Raw genomic sequence first — 14,150 nt, forward strand, 5'->3', positions numbered from 1 at the left:
AAACTTTTGTTTACTTGGTTCAGTACCAACAGAGAATCGTACTTGGCTTCAATGACTTCTGCCCCCAAGCTTTTAGCTAGCTCGAGACTTGCAATCATGGCCTCATACTCGGCCTCATTATTAGTCAACCTACAAGTTTAATAGATTGTCTAATACTGCTACCTGTGGGTGGCTTCAAAATGATGCTAAGCCCGGACCCTTTCACATTCGAGGCATCATCTGTGAAGAGGGTCCATACCCCCGATGATGTACCCGATTTTAGCAGAAGTTCTTTCTCCACTTCGGGTACGAGGGTCGGCGTAAAATCGGCCACGAAGTCAGCTAGGATTTGAGACTTGATGGCCGTTCGGGGTTGATACTCGATATCGTACCCGCCAAGTTCGACGGCCTATTTGGCCAATCAGCGCGATAGTTCGGGCTTATGAAAAATATTTCGAAGGGGATAAGTGGTCAACACACATATGGGATGACATTGAAAATATGGCTTTAACTTTCTAGATGAGCTTATTAATGCAAGTGCCAATTTTTCTAAGTATGGATATCTAGTTTCAGCATCACCTAGAGTTCGACTTACATAATAAACAGGAAATTGCGTACCTTGCTCTTCTCGAACCAGTACCCCACTTACCGCTATCTCGGACACTGCCAAATATCGCTTTAATTCCTCCAATGCTTGCTGGCATTCCGAGGTCCATGTGAAATCCTTTTTCTTTTTTAGCAAGGAAAAAAACCTGTGGCTTAGATCTGATGACCTCGAAATAAATCGACCCAAGGCGGCTATCTGTCCTGTTAACCTTTGTACGGCTTTCACACTATCTACGATAGTGATATCTTCGATGGCCTTGATCTTGTCGGGGTTAATTCCGATCACTCGATTTGATACCATGAATCCGAGGAACCTGCCCGAACCGACCCAGAAAGCATATTTTTCTGGGTTAAGCTTCATGTTGTACTTTTTCAAGATTTTGAATGTTTCCTGCAAATGAGTTAAATGGTCCTCTACGTGCAGGGACTTAACCAACATATCGCCAATGTAAACTTCCATTGGTTTACCTATCTGTTCCTCGAACATTCTGTTTAACTAAGCATTGGTATGTTGCTCCAGCATTTTTTAGCCCGAAGGGCATTACATTGTAACAGTATGTTCCAAACTTAGTGATAAATGAGGTCTTTTCCTGGTCCTCCGGGTTCATCTGAATTTGATTGTACCCGGAGTAGGCGTCGAGAAAGGTTAGGATCTCGTGGCCAGCCGTGGAATCGATCATGCGATCGATGTTAGGTAGGGGAAAAGAGTCTTTAGGGCATGTCCTATTCAAATCCTTATAATCTACGCACATTTCCAAGTTTGTTTCCCTTTTTAGGGACTACAACCACGTTGGCTAACCATTCGGGGTATTTTACCTCCCGAATAGACCCTATTTTAAGAAGTTTAGTTACCTCATCCTTTACGAATGCATGCTGTGAGCACGTGATTTTTGCCCTATATGAATTACTCCCATAAATTCAAAACAAAATAATTTCCTTTTATCATTTGCAATTTTGTGGCATTTTCTGTTCGAAATTGTTTGTGCATGTTTATTTCATTTTAATTAAATGGAAAAATACAAAAATATACGTGCATTTGCATTTAGGATTTAATTTGACATTTTTAGGAATTAATTAGTACTTAGTCATTTTTAAAAAAAATCACAAAAATGGTATTTTTGCACTTTTATTTTTAAATATTTGAATTTTGGTGGTTTCCCGCCTAATTTGGTTTTAATTAGAGTTAATTAACTTAATGTGTTAGAATTAAGTTAATTTAGGAAATAGTTTGGGGTTTTATTTGAGTTTTATTTTGGAAAAATTAATTAAAAAAAAAGAGGAGAGAGTTTGAAATAATGGAATCAATTTAGAAATAGAAAAGGAATGGAAGAGATAAAGTCTTGGGCCAAGTCTTCAATTCTCTACCCAGGCCCAAACCTTTTTCCCTTTGCACCCAAAACCACCCGTCTCCCACGCCCTAAATTACCCCAGACCCGGCCCAAATCGTTCCCAAACCCAACCCATCTCAAACAAATACACAGACGGATAGATGTAGAGACCCAAAGCTCAAAATCCCTAAACCCACGCGACTGTTCTTCTTCTCCAAAGAATCACTCGAACCCAGCCCCCATCTCAGCCCAAATCCATTGCGAGTAAGCATCAAACCTCTCCTCACGCGTTCCTCCTCTCCTCGTCACCACAATGTAACGGTTTCTGATGAATAGAAGATTCGTTTCAGATATTTTTTTGCGCGTCACTTAGCTCCTGATCGATTGGCTGGATAAATGGGGGTCGTGGATAGATGAAAATCGATCCTCGCCCTCCATCTATCCCAAAAATCGTTCATAGAAGGAGATTTGCAGAGATTTTCGGGTGTGTGTGGAAGTTTCAAGAAAAATCAAGAGGGTCTATATAAGGTGAGCTTTTCTCTTCTGGGAGGGGGACTAATTTTGGGAGAGGATTTTTCAGAGAGAGAATTGAGAGAAAAATTCTAAGGTTCTAAAGAGTGAAATTTCTGATTTCTATTTTTTTCTTCTGATTTCTTGTGTTCGTTTGATTGATACAGAACCTTCGTTTTGGATTTTCTTTTAGTTTCAATTCCAAAAAATAAAAAATAAAAAATAAATATACAAAAAGAGATATAGTGGTTCGATTTCTCTTGCACCTTTACTCCTTCATTTTATTTTGCTCTGGATTACGGGTGTCGAGTATGGAGTTCGAGTGAGTCGTTTGTCGACTCGAGTTCCAATCGAGGCTCATTCGTGGTTGCTAGTTGCTGTTTCTTGGCTGCTGCGTGCTTCGGATTTCACCGCCGAAGTTCATTGTATTTCTACTCCTGAAATTAATTGAAGTTTTGAGCATTCAGGTTTATTTCCTCTCCTGTACTACTTTGTTTAGATGGTTTAAAACATGGTTAGGAGATTCAGTCTTGGTTGAGCTGAGATTTATGTGATGTCAATGTGATAAGCCGCATTTTGATAAACTTTATAGCTAGTAAAGCATGAATCTGCGACGCCTTTTATTCTTCAATGCTTGCTGTTTTTCCATTAGTTTCGCTTTGTTTGGTTAAAGCATGATTAGTTGTGAAACGATTAGCTGAATTTCATTCTAGTGACATGTTTTTCGTGGTCTTTTATGAATGTTTAGTTTGCCCTTCTCAGCTGGAGCTCGAAATAGTGCTGAAACGAGTGGTGTTTTCTGCCTAGTGAAGATCCAGTCTATGTGCCTGATGCTCTAAATTGGTTGCTGCCCCTTACCCTGTTTATGCCCTTCTGCTGACTGATAGTCCTATTTGATTGTTGTTCTTCCCTTGAATAGAATCTGCTGACATCTCTTCTCAACTTGATTAGTTTAGTCTTGCTTTCCACTTGTGATTTAGAGTCGTAACAGTAAAGGAGAAAAAATAATTGGTGTTGGAATTCATGTGTCAAAAGCTAGAGCAATTGTGAACATTAACCGTTTGGTATAGATCCTATGTGTTTGAGTTGATATTATTGTAAACCTGAAAGTTTAAGCTTCAAGTTATACCTTTCTATTGCTGAATCTGTCCTAATTTCTGGCTCTGTTTTACATTTAAAATTATGAGAACATTGGTTCAGGAACTTGGTAACCACTGATTGTCTGCTTTACCCCCTGTTCGTTGTGTTCGAACTGTGAGTGTGTCACCGACTTGAGGATCCATTCCTGTCCTTTGTATGCTCGTCTTGCTGTACTCAGCATGAGCCATAAGGTTCAGGGCTTGTTTAATGGTTCAGGAAACCATCAAGCTATACTGGGAATGTGTAGTTGGTCCAGGACGACCCTTATTGTTAGCCTTGATGTTTTCTGTTTGGAAATTCAGCATATAGCTAGTCATTGGTTGTGTTAAGCCTAACCTCAATTCAATTTGTTCAAGTATCTTGATGAGAATTGGTTCATTGGAGATTTTTGTGCTAATTATAGACTAATACCTATCCTGGATTCTTTGATTTAGTTGCTGAATTCCATTTCTTCTGATAAGTTGAGTTAGTTTTGGTATCAAGGAGACGTGATTCTCATTAAATTCAGAATGCCAGTCCACTTAGTCGCAATTTTGAGATTTTTGCTTTGTCCTACCTATACTTTGTCTGTGATGGGAATGAATGATTAATAACTAATCACTTGGGCTCTATGTGGTGCAATAAGCAGATCTCTGTGCAATAAGCAGACCTCTCTGTGCAATAAGCTTAAGTCAAAGAGCATAAGCTTCTCATATTTTTACATGGAACCAGATGGTCTTTGAAGAATAGGAATAAATCCTTTCTGTAATGGAAATCTGTTCTCAACCATGAAATTGCCTATATTGTCTTCCATTTTTGTTGTTCTACTCATTTCATGAATTCCTTTGTTTGAAGTTAGTTAAATTTGGATGAATTTGCCAGACTATGCAATGTCATTGCACTGAAATGTGAAGAGAAAGATTCAGTGAGCCTACTTTCCCCTATCATTGTGATTGTGTATACGTTCGCGTAACATGATCACAATTCTAAAATCAATTTGGAGTATGCGTTCGCTTTCCTAGTAATAAAAATAGGTTTTCGTGGGCTATTAATTGGTTTTTCTGTGGCCCTCGTATTAGCTTTATAACCTAGATATTAAAAATGACTAATATTTCGTAGAATATCCTTTAGGCCATTTAAAATACTATCGTGGTTGTGTATACTTTCGCGTAACATAATTGCGATTCTAAAAACAAAACCGGAGTATGCGTTCGCGCAACTTCGGACCAAAACTCTCTTAATAATAATAAAGCGTCATTAATTGTGGACACGTTCGCGTGACATAATTTTTGACGCGCCAAACAAGCGGGTATACGTACGCGTAACCCGTTTTAAGATAATTTTCTTAATTAAAAGCGGTGAAAGAAGTAAATGCACATAGGTTTTAAAATCAGTAATTAAACAATTTTAGTAAGCCAAGTATTATCAAAGCGACCGTGCTAGGACCACGGAACTCGGGAGTGCCTAACACCTTCTCCCGGGTTAACAGAATTCCTTACCCGAATTTCTGATTCGCAGACTGTATAACAGAGTCAAACCCTTTCCTCGATTCGGGATTTAAACCGGTGACTTGGGACACCATAAATCTCCCAAGTGGCGACTCCGAATCTTTTAATAAAAGAATCATGTTTCGATGGTCACTTCAAGTTGGAAATAACTCCCTTTATTATACCCTTTACGGGGCTGTAGTGGAAAAAGGAGGTGTGACACATGCTTCACCTCGGACTGGGGCCTTCTTTTTTGCTTTACCGGTTTGAACCTAGGGTCGAGGCTTAGCCGGTGTGTTGTTATTTTCGGTGGGATCCCTGTCATGTCTAAATGGGACAAAGCAAAAAAATCCATATTATCGATAAGAAATTGAATGAGTTTTTTCCTGAGTTTGGGGGTTAACCCCGTTCCTAGGTATACCTTTTTCTCGGGAATGTACTCGATCAGTATAACCTGTTCCAGTTTCTCGACCGTCGACTTGGTTACATCTGACTCTTCGAGAGCAATAAAAGTTCGAGGAGTAAGTAAATCCTCTTCTTCTCTTCGATTACATGTTCCTCCGGTCTGGTCGAGGCTGTGGACGGTGATTGCTATTTGGCCGTCTGCTTATCTTTGATGCTTGATTTTTCCGAGGTCGAAGGCACAGGTATCGGTTTCACCTCATCAACTGCAAACATTTCCTTTGCGACGTGTTGTTCTCCGTAAACCGTTTTCACACCATCCACTGTTGGGAATTTCATCATCTGATGAAGGGTTGAAGGTACTGCCCTCATGTTGTGGATCCATGGCCTTCCGAGCAGTGCATTATATCTTATGTCGCCTTCAATGACATGGAATTTTGTATCTTGGATGGTCCCGGCCACGTTCACTGGTAGGATTATCTCCCCCTTCGTGTTTCGCTTTCCATGTTGAAGCCATTTAGGACTCGGGATGCAGGTACAATTTGGTCCTATAGGTCGAGCTGCTCTACGACCCTCGATCTGGTTATGTTTGTTGAGCTACCTGGATCCACTAGAACACGTTTAACTTGAATTTTATTTAACAAAATAGAAATTACCAGGGCATCATTATACGACTGAGATATGCCTTCCGCTTCCTCGTCATTGAATGATAGGACACCCTCGGGCACGTAGCTCCGAGTCCGTTTTTCTCTGGTGATCAACACCTTGGTGCGTTTGAATATAGGCCCTTGTGGAACATCGACACGGCCAACGATCATATGAATCACATGTTGCGGTTCTTCCTGTTCGTTTTTTCTGTTTGCATCTCTTTCCCTGAAGTGGTTCTTAGCTCGATCACTGAGAAACTCTCGAATATGACCCTCGTTGAACAATCGAGCTACTTCCTCCCTCAGTTGCCTGCAGTCTTCGGTCCTATGACCATGTGTGCCATGATATTACACACTAAGTTTGGATTCCTTAGAGAAGGATCGGTTTGTATAGGCCCGGGCCACCTGGTATCTTTGATTCTTCCATTAGCTGACACGATCCCCGATGCATTTACGCTGAAATTATACTCCGACTATCGAGGTGCTTCCGCGGGGTCGGTATGTTTATCAAAACCATTCTTACTCATAAGTCCCCGAGAGCTTTGACCTCGATCATTCCTTTGATTGTTCCGAGGAGCTTTACGCCCCGAACCGTTGTTTCTCCAATCGACATATGGATGATACCGTTCCTTGTTTGATCTTGGTTCCCTATCCGTATCCCTTGGGGACTTAACTGCCAATCTATTAGGATGAACGAACCCAAGGGGGCTCCCAACTGGTCATCCTCGACCCTGATCTTCGATTGGTAACGATTATGTACGTCTAACCAAGTCACAGCTGGGTACTCGATCAAATTTTGCTTCAATTATCGTGACGCGATCGAACTCCGCTCGTTCAACCCCTGCATAAAAGCTTGTACTGCCCAATCATCTGAGACTAGTGGTAATTCCATTCGCTCCATTTGAAACCTGGATACGAACTCCCTTAGCATCTCATCGTTCCACTGTCTTATCTTAAAAACGTCTGATTTCCTTGTCGCCACCTTTATGGCCCTGGCATGTGCTTTCACGAAGGCGTCTGCTAACATAGCAAACGAATCGATAGAGTTGAGGGGCAAGTTGTGATACCAAATCATGGCTCCCTTTGACAAAGATTCCCCAAATTTTTTCAACAATATTGGTTCGATCTCATCATCATTCAAGTCATTTCCTTTAATCCCGCAAGTGTATGAGGTAATATGTTCATTAGGATCGGTTGTCCCGTTGTATTTAGGTATATCGGGCATGCGAAACTTTTTAGGAATGGGCTTTGGAGCCGCATTCAGAGGGAATCACTTTTGTATGAATTTTTTGGCATCCAAACCTTTCAAGACTGGGGGTTCCCCCGGTATTTGATCAACACGGGAGTTATAGGTCTCCATTTTTTTGTCATTATCCTCAATCTTCTTCTCTCCGAACTCGATTCTCTTGGTAAGTTCCTTGAGCATCCTCATAATTGTGGGATCAGTCACCGAGCCATTACCGTTTGATCTTTCCGGTATCGGCTCAGTACGTCGCATGTTTTCTGGTTCGACTATACTTGGATTTTCTGCTGGCTTTGAAGCTGAGCGATAGCAACCTGTTGAGCTTGTAGCATCTCGAATATTACTTGGAGGCTGACTCCCCCATCTCCTATACCCTATGTTCCTTGGCCACCAGATCGGGCTTCCCTGCGTACACTTCCTCTGGTGTCTGCGCCTAAATCCGCATTCAAAGCAATGTGCGAACTAACATCGATTGGTTCCGCATTTGGCACTTCCCCAAGGTTAATCGGTGGTACACCGACCCTTACATTGTTTTTTTCCCATGAAATCCAAGACCCTCATCGCCGTGTACGGGTGCGTTTTGCGAGTTTGACATGTTTTAACCTGAGAACGAAAATTCTTGACAAGAACAAGTGTGAAAATAACGTGTGTTATCAGAATCAGTACTGAAATAATCACTATTATCTTTAGCCCTATGGTGGGCGCCAAACTATTTACCTCAAAAATACAAGTAACAATTAAACTTGATATATGGTTTTAAAGATATGTGATTTAGTTTAATACTAATTAATAACCAAGAAAACTAACGTATAAATGAAGGAAATAAGTAAAATCAAACCAGTGTGCAAGCCAGTCTCGACTTCGAGCTAAGGTGGCCTCGAGGTAGGTCAAGAACAGTAAAGTAAGAACAATAAAGTTAAAGGACAATTCTGATGAACAATGAACGAGAAAGTAAGAGAATGTATTCTTTTGCCAATGATTGATGATCGTTACAAATGATTGGGGTCCCCTTTATATGATAGGGGAACCCTAAATACGGTACATTTCTATTTACAGTAAAGAATCTTATTGGGATAGTTGTCTAACCGCCTAGTACGGATTAGTACTAATTCGTACAAATCTATTCCGAAATTTACGCCATGATCTTGGGGACGTGGCAGGAATCTTGCTTGTTCTGTTACAACCCCATAACGGCATTATCTCGGGGTTGGTCATACAGGGCTCCGACGTTCTTCAAACACAGATCTTCGAACCTTATGTTCAGCCCTCGGGCTCGAACTCGGTCCATAGCGAGTCTATTCCTCGACGCGAACCTTCTGTTCCTCGATGTGAGCCTTCGATCCCACAAAATCGGGGGCACATGATTTTACCGTATACAGGATGCAACATAAGTAATACGCCTACTAGACACTGATTATCCAACTTACTCCGATTTAATTTGTCAATGCAGATGGTTAATGAAGCAGACAATGCAAATGGGGGAGATCGTGGTGAAGCACAATTTTCGTCAAGCAAATAATGTCGCACTATCTTTTGGCTAAGAAAGCTCTTATGCAGTCCAACTCAAATAACTTATGTACTTTTATAATACCTCCTGCATCGGTGGTAGATGCCTACCATAAAGATAAGGGAAGTTTTGTTTGTGTAAGAAACATTTCGGATAGTTTGTGTTATAAGTTGGCTGTCCTAGGAAACGAAAATATCCTAAGAGGCATATTTGTAGCCCATCGTGGCACTAGTTATGACTTATGACTGTCGTGCACTAGCACCAAATGTTACCTAGCTATTATAAATAAATAAATATCTTTTCCTACTAAAAAAAAATATTAGAGTAGGTGGTGTCACTTGAAAGGGTACTACAAAAATGTCTATATCAAAGTCTATAGGGAATGGTCAATTTTAAGGGAGGTGAACGTAAATGAAAGAATACAAAATTAGATGTGCTTGCTGAGGTGGAAGTTGGAACCGACATCAAAGGCAACTTATGAGGCCATGACATACCCTGTCTGGTTTTACTTTAATTTTTGGATAATTATTTGGAAATATATATAAGTGTTCTCAAAATAATAGTCAACACAATTTATATCTTTTGTTTCTTAATAAATAATTTTGCCCTAATACATAAAGGGATGATAGGGCGGGCGGCCGACTTTCGGTACTTTCTCCCAACTCGATTTCAATACTAAGTAAGCTCCTCATCGCATAAGTAAGAAAGTTCAGCTACAGAGGGTAAAGAGAGGGGCGGACGAGAGTTCTAATAATTCTCTTCCTTCCATACAGGTCTGCGAGCGTCCCATCTTTTTCTTACTTGAATGAAGAAAGACAGAACCTCTCTTTTCGGCCACAGCCAGCAGTTCGCTTTCCACTTCCGAATACCAAAGAGCGATTGAGAGAAGAGCAGTACGTAGGACTTCAAAAGAGGGTTCCTTCCTCTCTTTACTCTCCGAATTTCGATCCTCATTGACACTTTTACTTGCACCGCTTTTAGAAACGATCCCTTTTATTTTTTTTTAAAGAAATCTCAAACTTGTGTAATATATAGTGGTTTCATGAATATTGAACTGAGAGTGGTCAAGTAGTATAATGGAGAAAATTGGCGAACATAACTCTATAATTTGAATTTTAAAAATTGATCTTACAAATATGTTTTGTATGTTATTTTAAGATTTTTTATTTTAAATTATAATAAAAGAATAAAACTAAAAATGATTTTTCAAATTTTATCATCAAGATTCAAGAGCAAAAAGTATACTTTATAAGGTAAAACAAGAAAGAGGGAAAAAACATAGCACTCCTCGGAAAATGACATATCTTTTAATGGCCAAGAGTGGAAAATATTTCTATATTACTATTGTCTCTTATATTGATATTGATATAAAAAACTGGATACACTAGAGTCTTTGTGAAATGGCAAAAATATATGATGGCGGTCATCAAGCTAGATTTTGTTTTTATTTATTTATTTATTTTTTTCTCTCTAGTTATTTTTCTTTAGACATTTAGTACCCGAATTTATTTAATCGACTAATCTTGATTCACACCAGATAAGCTCATTAAAGGGGTAAAATCTCACTATGAAGAAGTTTTCTATTCCAAAGTTAGAAGTTAACAGCTTGTTTGGATGGTTGTTTCCATTGTATCGTATTGTATTGTTATTTTAAAATAATGTTTGTTTTGATTGTTTCATTAAAATTAGTTGTATTGTATTGTTAAATTTATTGTTCCGGAACAATGAAAAATCCCATATTTTGAAATGACCGATTTGGTGTGGTGGGATTGTTTCTTATTTTTCTTTCCAATTATGCCTTGACTTATTGCTCCACAATTCTATTTTAACATTTACCTTTTTTATATTTTAACTCCAAATCTCAAATCTATAACCTACTTTGTTTTTTTTTTCAAAATTTTTGTCGCCAATGTTAAATGTATTTTTCCGCCTTCTGTCTTATTTTTTCTCTTAATTTGCTTTTAACTCAATTCTAATTAGTTGTGTTTTGCCTTCTTTTGTCTCGCTCCTTTGTTCTGCTTTCTTAAGGTGTTTTGTCTCCTTCTGTTTTGTTTTTTAAAATTATTTTTATGCATAATTTTTTATAAATTTAATATTTAAATAATTGAGGTTTAGAAAACTTATCAGTTACAGTACAGTACGATACAGTCAAACCAAACAACAAAATATTATTTAATAATAACAAACAATACAATCTATCCAAACATTGTATTTATAAAACGATACAATACAATACTATACATTATAAAACGATAGGGAACAATGATCCATATAGAGTGTGAAAGAGCTCCAGATCAAAGATTAAGGAATTCAAACCATTCGCCACACTATTTAGCCGCCTATTGTTATATGATTTGAAATTTAACACATTGGTCCACTCCTTTTTTAGACACCGAAGAACAAGACGTTTCCTATGTTAGTAAAAAAAAAAAAAACAGCAAGAAAGAAAAATGATTAAAAGAAAACAGTTATCCACCCATATTATTCATTAAAAAATAAGTTGAATAATGAACTTCTTAAAAACAGGTCAAATATGGATAAGAACCATATTATCCACTTAGAAAATGGTTAATCAAATGGATAATCAATGGATAACTAATGTGTTTAACTTTTACATTTGTAAAGCCTCTAATTAGGAGTTCTTCAAGTTTGGGACACTAGAAATTTTCCCATAAGTGATCATATTCAAGAAACCATGGATAATATGGATATCCATATTATCCGCCGGATAACCCGCCTTTTATCCGTCTCAAATACGGGTCGGGTCGGATAATTTATCTGTTTTTAAATTACTCATTTTCGACCCGCTCATACCCTATCCTACCCGACCCTGCATGTTTGCCACCCCTACTCGTAACTCTAGAATAGGCTAGACATGCATTCAAAGTGTTACATTTGGTGAATAATGTCACGACCCAATTTCTCCTATAGGTCGTGATGGCACCTAACGTCGCTGTTAGGCAAGCCAACGGTGAACTAATCATGTAATTGTTCTTTTTAATAATTTCAAAGTGTTGAATTTCATTTATTAAGAAGATAATGAGTAGAAAATTTGGTAAAGTAAGGCGAAAACCAATGTAAGAGCAAATGCAGTGAATAAATGCTCAAAACCATAAATTTCACTAACATGTGTTCCAAAGCCCGGTGTCACAAGTGTATAAGCAACTAGTAGAACATACAAAACACTAAGCTACTGTCTGAAATAGAGTAGACAAAAAATAAAATGCAAAAGAGAGACTCTGGGTGCTACAGAACGAACTCAGAAAGCAGCTTACCACTAAGCCTAGGGGTATCGGGGGTATGTGCCGGAAAGACTGCCAGATGCACCTGCCTCAGATCCTGCACGATAAGTGCAGAAGTGTAGCGTGAGTACATAAACAACATGTACCCAATAAATATCCGGTCTAATCTCGAAGAAGTAGTGACGAGGGGTCGACATCGACACTTACTATGGGCTAACAATAAAATACAGGAATGCTAAATATGCATAGAATATGTGAACAATAATACTAACACAGTAGTAACACTGATTAAATGATTCTTTAACCAATAGTAAGTTCCAAAAGTCTTCCACTAACACATACTAATTCCAAATAAATCTCGAGCAAATAAATAAATTATAACCTCCCAATTCACGAAAATAATATCAAATGTATTCGTGCTCCAAGTATTAACACGCATGATTTATGCCGAGGTCGTACAACTCGATCTAGAATAATGTGTACACTACCGAGGGTCGAGCAGCACCAACCATAGATGCATCTATTATACTGCCGAGGCATTCGGCCCGCTCTACAAGAAGAGAGAATACTTTATGCACATCCGACTTAAAAGCTATTACAAGGCTAATACACAAAGAAGCACAATTTCTATTAACGGTCAAGCAACCCGCCAAAACTCAAGTAAGTGAAATTCGGTCTTTATGAATCCTTTATCAAGTTTCAATATAATTTAGACACTTAAATTAATAACTAGAGCATAAACATTACAAGTATTTCATGATTTGAGTCCTAAAACTACCAAACATAGCATAATTAGTAGCTACGCATGGACTCTCGTCACCTCGTGCGTGCGTAGCCCCCCACAATTAGAAGCAAATAGTGATTTAAAACACCAACGGAGTAAATTCCCTCTCACAAGGTTAGGCAAGAGACTTACTTCGTCCCGGAGCTCATTTTTGGCCCACAAATTCACTCTAAGGCCTCCACTTGGTATCGAACAATTTGAAGCTAGCTAAATGTTATATAAATTAATCAATATACACTCAAAAGCTAATAATTTAGCTATTAGAGTAATTACCTAACCCAAATTGGAAGATTCCTAAAATTCACCCTCAGACCAACATGTCCGGACTTCGAAATTTTTTGAAGATAGTTATTACCCATAACCTCACGAACTCAAATATATAATTTTCAACCAATTCCGTAATTATTTTGGTGGCTAAATCTCATTTTATCAAAACCTAAGTTTTTCAACTAACCCCACAATTTTTACACTTTATATGCTAAGAATCTATCAAAAATACATGTATTGAACATATCTCATATAAAAAATACTTACCTCAAAGTGCTAGGAGAAAACCCCTCTTTAAAGAGTTCCAAAATGGCCCAAGAGATGAAAGAAATGAGCTAAAATGCCTAAGTCCCGACATTAAAAGCCCTCACTGCCTCTAGCGATTCCGCTTCTGCGGACCTTGGGTCGCAGTCGCGACGCTGCTTCTGCGGGCAAAGGTCCGCTTCTGCGGAACACACACAGCCCAGCATTGGGCGCACCTGCGGAAGGGCACCGCACCTGCGAGCCTGCTTATGCGGCTCGCCTCTCGCACCTGCGACCTTGCCCACCCTGGCCTCCTCCACTCCTGCGATCCCCTCATCGCAGAAGCAAGTCCACTTCTGTGGACACGCTGACCCCCTCCCCTTTCCGCTTCTGTGAACGAGACGTAGCACCTGCAGTGCCGCTCTTGCGGCCATTCCCACCGCAGGTGCGAATGCACCAGATGGCAGCCACTATCAGCTCTTCTCCAAAGAGCAATCAAGCTCTGTCGATCCTCTGAATCCTATACAGGGGCCCCGAGGCCTCGACCAAACATACCAACAAGTTTGTAAATATAAAACAAACTCGCTCGCACCCTCGGAACACGGAAAACAACATCAAAACTAAGAATCACAACCCAAAACCAAATAGAATCAACTCATGAACTTCAAGTTCTTCCAACTCACTCCGAACGCGCCGAATCATACTTAAACTACTCGGAATGACACCAAATTTTGCGTGCAAGTCTTAAATCACCATACGGAACTATTCCCGAGATCGAAATCCCAA

This window comes from Nicotiana attenuata, chromosome 8 (assembly GCF_001879085.1).
Source record: "Nicotiana attenuata strain UT chromosome 8, NIATTr2, whole genome shotgun sequence".
Classification (NCBI taxonomy): Eukaryota; Viridiplantae; Streptophyta; class Magnoliopsida; order Solanales; family Solanaceae; genus Nicotiana; species Nicotiana attenuata.